This window comes from Cephus cinctus, unplaced genomic scaffold (assembly GCF_000341935.2).
Source record: "Cephus cinctus unplaced genomic scaffold, Ccin1 Ccin1_scaffold0042, whole genome shotgun sequence".
NCBI classification, from domain to species: domain Eukaryota; kingdom Metazoa; phylum Arthropoda; class Insecta; order Hymenoptera; family Cephidae; genus Cephus; species Cephus cinctus.
Window position 1 is genome coordinate 1 of NW_014332788.1, and position 8,551 is coordinate 8,551.

Sequence of the window (8,551 nt, forward strand, 5' to 3'; positions counted from 1 at the left end):
TCAAGGTTCATGCATCTTCCGGAATATTTCTTAGCCCTCCGACGACGACAAAGTTGCGTCGCGCGCGCTTACGAGTAATTTGACACCTCGGGGGATGATGGACCGCATTCTCGACGCACGACTCTGCGAGATAACGTTCGGTATTGCGCATTAGAACAACCGATACATAGATAATTCTAGAATGACTTTGAACTCGCCGATGCTCTCGCACGAGGCTGGGGGATGGGGAATTCACGAAGCTTCTCAGTGGGATGAGGAAGCCGACGAATCGGGGGATGGGGGATTCTCGAAGCCTTTCAGTGGGATGAGGGGGCTGACGCGCGACCACTGCAAGATAACGTTCGAGGTCGAGTCGCCTGCCGTCCGAAATCTGCATGGGAAGGGTATCGTTTTTCCTGGAATCAACCTCGACGCAAAAGTCGCCGAAACCGCTCGTCTCTCTCTCTCTCTGCTACGCACTAGCCTCAGCGATGAAGTTAGGGACAAAAGTTCTGGAAAATTCCTGGAGGACTGCGTCAGCGATGCTGCGCAATTCTGCGAGATAACGTTCGAGGTCGAGTCGCCTGCCGTCCGAAATCTGCATGGGAAGGGTATCGTTTTTCCTGGAATCAACCTCGACGCAAAAGTCGCCGAAACCGCTCGTCTCTCTCTCTCTCTGCTACGCACTAGCCTCAGCGATGAAGTTAGGGACAAAAGTTCTGGAAAATTCCTGGAGGACTGCGTCAGCGATGCTGCGCAATTCTGCGAGATAACGTTCGAGGTCAAACGGGCTGAGGGCTGACGTCCGAGACCTGCACGAACGTGCACGGGTCCGTCGAAGGGCTTTAAATGGGCTCGGTGGAAAGGGGGGGGGGGTAGCGGAGGGGTACGGTGTCGACAAGGGGGACAGGGGTGGAGCTGTCAGCTGAGGAATGGTACTTAAATAATATCTGGGCGCCAGCTACTGTAACGGTGTAGCACCGACGAGTGACCCCGAAAGGTCCTCGTTTGTTTACTTGGCGGGATATGGCACGGCTAGCGGAGGGAGAGGTGAGGGGGTCTCAGGGAGGAAGGTTCCCGATCGCAAAATGGCTACTTAAATATTACCTCGGTGGGAACGCGAAAAGGGAAAAGGGGATGAGAGGAGAGGGAAAGGCTAAGGGTTGTCGGGGAGGGACGCAAGATACTAAAATTAGGGCGCGCGCAATATACCACGGGCCTCAAATTGGTGGGCGGGAGGCCCATCGCAAATACAATAAGAATCACTAGAATGCCGGCCCACGTGGGGACGGCTCGCTATGTCCTGAAGGGACCTACAAAATCTACAGCGCAAATTCTAAAAGGGTGATAGGGAGGGAATGGCAGATAGGGAGAATTCAAGCACACTGTACTCACTCAAAGATCCGCAACACTGATAATCCAATCAAAGAAAATGTAGTGCAATCCCACTATCACTCGCAATTCTCAAAAATCCACTACTCTCGCAAACAATCGCAACACGCTATCTCGCTAATGGCCTGGCTCGAAGTGATGATTCCTTGCCGATTTCCGGTCCTCGCTATTTCCTCTTGTGGGCCTCCAGGGCCTCGGGGATTGGTGGGTCTGCTCAGCTGAGAGGGCTACGCGCTTTGGCATTGGTTGGCAGTTCCGGCATGGCAGGACATTGGTCTGGTTCAAATCAGCTGTGTTGCCGGGCCTTCCAGGGCCTCGTGTCGGCGGCACGGCGCTGGCTTTGCCGGCACGCGTGCTGGCTGCGCACGCCGGTCAAGATGGCGGACTCCAGGCCTGTCAAACTTCTCCCGGGCACGTCCGCGGTCTCGGAGGGAGAGGGCTACGCCGCTGTCACACGGGACTTTTTCTTGCCCATGTGACGGGACTGCATCGGGGCTGCATGTATTGGTGGCGATGGTGGTGGCTGGACATCCATCCCACGGGCGATTCGATCTGATGTTCCTCCTGCTCATGCCATCCCTGCCTTCCGCTGCCTCGGCGACGTAACCGCTCTCGCGGTCCATCCAGGGATGCTGGGTCCTCGTGGCAGGTCCACGACGATGTCCTTCTTGCTGGTGCTGGTTGTTGGTCCTCGGAGACGGTCCTCGAGCCAGTGCCCTACGGGGGAAAGGGAATGGTGGCAGGGAGGGAGGGGTAGAGGGAAGGGGTCTTATCCTTAACGTAATGGCTAAAACATCTAAATAAACGCAGTTAACAATACTTAAGTCTAAAATGCAATACTCGAGGCCTATGGGACCCCGAGCCAGGAGGCGGAGCCTGTAGTAACATTTTTGTTACAATACTTAATAACTAAGGGATATCATCATATTATATTATACTGTACACGACATCTCATACTCTCACACATTTTCAGAAATCACACCAACACTGTGACATTGCAGGTGGATGAGTAGGAAGAAAGAAAGATCACGGCAACCAAAGAATAAAAACGGCACGGGCAGCAATGCTGAACAGGATACTTAGAATTGAGGTGCCTAAAGAGCATTTTACCGTAGCACCGCGAATACCGCGCACAGCAGAACTCCTACCCGTCACCTTCGCACCCACCTCACGACCAAGATAATCCTGACAATGCACTAATCCAACGAAGAATCCGCGATCGAAGGCCTGCAATGAGAAATCGATCGAACGACAGGGTTCAATTGCCCCGATCATGCCGCAACACGTATCCAAATTCCAAGATATTTCCTAACATTGCATTCAATCCCCTCCAAACTCAAAACCTTCCTTACGAACTCCAATACCGATCATCTTCAATTACTAATCAATCCTCCGGTAGAGCAGTATCCCTTTTTGAGTCTTGAGCCGATTGTCCGCGCCAGTTAAGTGTTGTGCCGATCAGATACCTTAGGGCCTATTTTGATCTAGCTTGCCTTAGGACCCAAGCGAAAAGTGTATCACTTTAGTGCCGGGCGTCCACGCGAAAAGAAGTCATTTCTTGGCATTTCAATAAGCATTCGTCTAGGTGAGTGTCCACCTTAGGGCTGGACCAAGAATCTCCCGTTCAACCAAACCTACTTCACTATCGTCGAGAACCGAGCGCCGTCTCTCTCTCTTCCTCTGCTCATCCACCGGTAAGTAACTCACATTCCTACGTCTTCATATATATATAACTTTGTAACTTACATTACAGAAGTTGACAATCACACATACATTGTATTCGGATTTCATTTAGTTAGTAGATTAGCGCACACTTACTACCGCATATACTTGCGACAGCTACTTGTATTTCTGTCTATCATTTATTATATTGAGTTAAACTATACTTTTTTGCCTCTTGATTTCGAGACCTGAACCTATTAGCTCCTAAACCCAAATAAACCCCTTACCAGTAGCTTCAACCAAACTCCCGTAGAAGGAGTGAGTTTTCCAAATCAATATATTTAGTACCTGTTTGTGATCCTCATCTTAACTATCGACCAAGGGACATAAACGCAAATAGGCGTGCTTTAGCACCTTAAAGTGGCAAGAACCCAATATCTTTTACGTGATCTTTGATCTCAACATCTATGCTAGCTCCCTTATGCTCCCGCATACGGTCGCTCACGCATAGGACGTAACATAGGAAATGAAGTTCCGAATGAGACTTCGTAGTGATCAAACCTCATACCATGCTCAAGTTCTACAGACCAATGGACAGCAAATTTTGAGAAAAAGAGCCCTAAAGTTTGTATGGGAACTTATATATCTAAAGGTGTAACCTAGCTACAAGTGGTTTGGCGGGCGAAGCGGTAGCGTGTCAACTTGATAAGCCAAGGGTTCCGTGCTCGAATTTCTGTGCTCGTGAATATTTATTTCACGAATTTTTTCGCATTTTATTTATGAATTTTTTTAATATTATAATAATAATCATGCAAATATGTATTGTCATACATATCTGTATGTCATACATGTCATACGCATCACACCTGATACGTTTATATTTATTCGCTGTTTACTTCGAAATGTAGAGCGAACTGCCACTTTCGAGACGCAAGAAACAAATAATGTAAACGCACGGGAGTCACAGTCACGGGACTTTTTGGAACAAACAAAGCGGAGAAGGATGGCACTCCGTCTGAATTTTTAATATCATAAATAATATGTATTAAAATGAAGAGCATATTAAAAAAAAAAAAACATTATTTTATATCGTGATATAAAACGCAAAATATATCTGCTTAGAAATATTTTGTTTCATATATTTTTGGGTAGCATAATTAGGGTGCTTCTATGGACAATAGCATGAAATGCCATAAATTCCAAATTTTTCAGTATGTTTGTCAACACACTGTGCAAGCTCTTACGAAGTTTTAAAGTAATCGCTTACCTCGTTACTTAAATATTTGAAGTCAAAAGTGACCGTTCTATTCAGGTTTATGCATAGGCCTTATAACGTTATAAACCCACACATCGATATATAGTCCCATATCTTTTTCAAAACAAATTCGTGCCGTATATAAAATTGATCATAAGTAGTGAACAATATAAGGAAGGTTTACAGAAAGTTTTACTGAGATTACCTAGGTTCTAAAAAAGTAATATCGGTCCGCGTAAATGAACTTTGATCGAAAATGTGTCTAACGCCAAAAAATTGTGGTGTATTGACAACACTGTATTTGAGATAGGGGGGTCTAATGGTATACGTAACGCACACACTCGTATTTTTGTTACATATAGTTTGCATGCAATTTTATAAATATAAGAATTACTCGAGCCAGCTGTTGCAATCTGTCAATCATATTATCAAAGCTGCTGCGCGAAACGCGCCGCTCGAAGTCGGCTACCAAAAAAAATGAACACGCCATTGCCAAGCTATTTCAATAATTACGAGTAATTGAAACTCGCATATTTAGGTATATAGTCGAATGCAAATAATATCTCAAATCTTTCATAATCTAAATTATCGTTTCTTAAAAGATTTTATCGCTATCTAGCGATTTATTTATATTTTTAAAACTGCTGTCCATAGAAACACCTTAATAAATTTTACAAAAATTATCAAAAAATAAGTAACTGAAATCATTTTTTCAATGTGAAATTCCATTTTCTTCACATTTATCAACTTTTTTTAAAAAGTCCTAGTTTTACTAATAATCATTAATTGTTTAATGTCTTCTGATATTATTTTTCAATAGCACATCGTTTTCAACAACAAAGTCCATTTCTAGAGTAATAGGAATTTTACATTGCAAAAATTATTTAAATTACTTATTTTTTGATCATTTTTGTAAACTTTATTTATAAAGTTCAATAACTACTCATAACAATTAAAAACAATTTGATGTAAAAAAAATTGAATATGCAGGCTTGTAACTTTTTAAGTTTTCGTGTTCGAGTCTCTGCTTGTAAACTTTTTTTTTTCATGAATTTTTTTGCAGTTTATTTCTAAATTTGTTTACTATTATAATAATAATCACGTAAATATGTATTGTCATTACAATTTTATTATTTTTGCTATTAAATTATAACGAAAGTAATAAAATTTTGAAAACTTGTTCGCAATAACTACCGTTGTAAAATATTTATGTGGAGTATAATATATAAAATATTGTATATAGAGGAATAATACAGTCAAGAAAACTAGGAATAGGAATTGTATTTGTATTTACATATTTTCACAATCTAATTTTTATTATTTACAAGAAGCAAAAATAATAGAATTGTAATGACAACACATATTTGCATGATTATTATTATAATATTAAACAAATTCAGAAATAAAATGCAAAAAATTCGTGTCATAAAAATTCACGAGCACAGAAATTCGAGCACGGAACCCTTGGCTTATCAAGTTGACACGCTACCGCTTCGCCCGCCAAACCACTTGTAGCTAGGTTACACCTTTAGATATATAAGTTCCCATACAAACTTTAGGGCTCTTTTTCTCAAAATTTGCTGCCTATTGGTCTGTAGAAATTGAGCATGGCAGAAATTCGAGCACGGAACGCACGGAACCCTTGGCTTATCAAGTTGACACGCTACCGCTTCGCCCGCCAAACCACTTGTAGCTAGGTTACACCTTTAGATATATAAGTTCCCATACAAACTTTAGGGCTCTTTTTCTCAAAATTTGCTGCCCATTGGTCTGTAGAACTTGAGCATGGTATGAGGTTTCATCACTACGAAGTCTCATTCGGAACTTCATTTCCCATACCGTTTCCTCCCCTTATGAGTACAAATAGACTGGTCCATCAACATATAGTATGGACTACGAATAGACAGAAAAAATGGTCGGCTGAAAGAAAAAGATAGCGACTGGTGGCGGCCAAGCCCTATCTTCTTCTAACCAGCGGCCGTAGTACGAGAGTATAGAAAACATAGGCAATGGGAATATTAGAAAAGGAGAACAATTGGCCGCCACCTCATTTCGCCTTTGTTTATTTGAGCGGACACGTTTTAAAAGGATCTAAGGTAGGGATCGCGTAGTCTACACTATATGTCAATAGACTGGACATACCCATGTATTCTGTGCCTCCCGATATTTATATGCGGAATATATGTATATCTACTGTGACGTAGTTTTACGCGATCGACCTCACCGGAAAATGCAAGACCGACCGGCGCACAACTTTACGCGATTCCTACGCGTTCCAGGCAACCCAGGGTCTAACAAATTTTACTCTCGAAATACCTAAGGAATTGTTGGGCGCCAGGTTCCAAAACGGGAACCACGTATCAGTTTCTACAGTTCGTCTTCGCGTGCCTACATTGGCTAACTTCGCTACGCGGAGGCGTAGGGGTTCGAAACAATAGTTCGGATGGGTCAGATAATCACGCGACACACAAAATCATTCGGACACTTCGATCTCAAATAAATGGTTCGGTTTATTAAAGAACATCGGTGGCGCGAAGCGCGACGATTTTGTACAATACGGAATCGGTGAGGTACAACAAAAATAGTACTCTAAAGAAATCAAAAGAAGACAAAACAAAAGTACACTCAGGATATTAACGGATACTTCGCATACCGTACGAATTCAATTCAAAAAGCGTAACACGGCTAATCCGCGTTTACCCAAAATACGATAACCGACCGTCAAGGACCTGCACGCGTTCTTCGAGTTACAAAATCAAAAGGGTATAAATGCCTGACGGGCGGACGACAAGAAACAATTCGCATAACGTACAATAAGTTCCAATTCAATAATAAGATCAAACGGCAATTCTAACAGTGAACCCTGCCGGTCGACGGACCTTCGTGCGTTGGTCTAATTCGAGGGTGAGGGATCGTCCCTCCGCGTGTCCGTTACACGCGCGGTCAACACTTACGAAAACAAACAAAATTCGGTATCAAGATTTGCACGAAGTTACGTCGCTCACAAAAGTCAGATATCCTCGCTTACCGTGTTGTTCCCTGGTGGCGTAATTCCAGAAAACTAGATCGACAGCCCAATGGCACTTTGTGCACTCGCGTACTCACAAATCAAATCAAATAAGACCGAACGTCTAACGTCTACGCGTGTCCAAGCAGGAATCTCTCGATCTTCCCGCGCTTTGTCTTCGCGAGTAGGATAGCACCCCCTCCCTTTAGGCTAATGGGCGGCGATTCGGCCTGCGGACGAATCCTTCAACGCGCGAATCTTTTCCACGCGCGAGTTTCGAATATGTCATCACGACAATTAATAATTTCCATCATCTCTTGTGGACAATTTATACATCTCGGTCCTACGAAGAGTAACATTCGTTCTCGCGCGAGGGTGCACCAGGCGTCCCTGGATTCCCAACTCGCGGAAATATAATTATGCGCAAACTGACGATGGGCGCTATGCCATAGGGGTCTGTAGTGGTACTCAGTCGGGTGGCGCTATGTACGCCGCTTCCAGTCGTCGTGGTTGAGTACCAGCGGAGTAGAGCGCGTTGCTGCCGCGTGACGTCATCTGTCCCGCGTTGCGCGCGCCTCCTGGGCCAGTAGAGCCAGAGATGAGTAGGGAGATTGCCAATGAGCCTGTTTTTGTTGAAGGCAATTTTTCTTTGGTTTCGGCGCGCCACCTTAGCGGAGGGCCCACGAAGCAGTTCCACGTTTTTGATTGGTCGTGTATATATAGTAATACTACGCGTGATAATCTGGAGCCAGAGATGAGTAGGGAGATTGCCAATGAGCCTGTTTTTGTTGAAGGCAATTTTTCTTTGGTTTCGGCGCGCCACCTTAGCGGAGGGCCCACGAAGCAGTTCCACGTTTTTGATTGGTCGTGTATATATAGTAATACTACGCGTGATAATCTGGAGCCAGAGATGAGTAGGGAGATTGCCAATGAGCCTGTTTTTGTTGAAGGCAATTTTTCTTTGGTTTCGGCGCGCCACCTTAGCGGAGGGCCCACGAAGCAGTTCCACGTTTTTGATTGGTCGTGTATATATAGTAATACTACGCGTGATAATCTGGAGCCAGAGATGAGTAGGGAGATTGCCAATGAGCCTGTTTTTGTTGAAGGCAATTTTTCTTTGGTTTCGGCGCGCCACCTTAGCGGAGGGCCCACGAAGCAGTTCCACGTTTTTGATTGGTCGTGTATATATAGTAATACTACGCGTGATAATCTGGAGCCAGAGATGAGTAGGGAGATTGCCAATGAGCCTGTTTTTG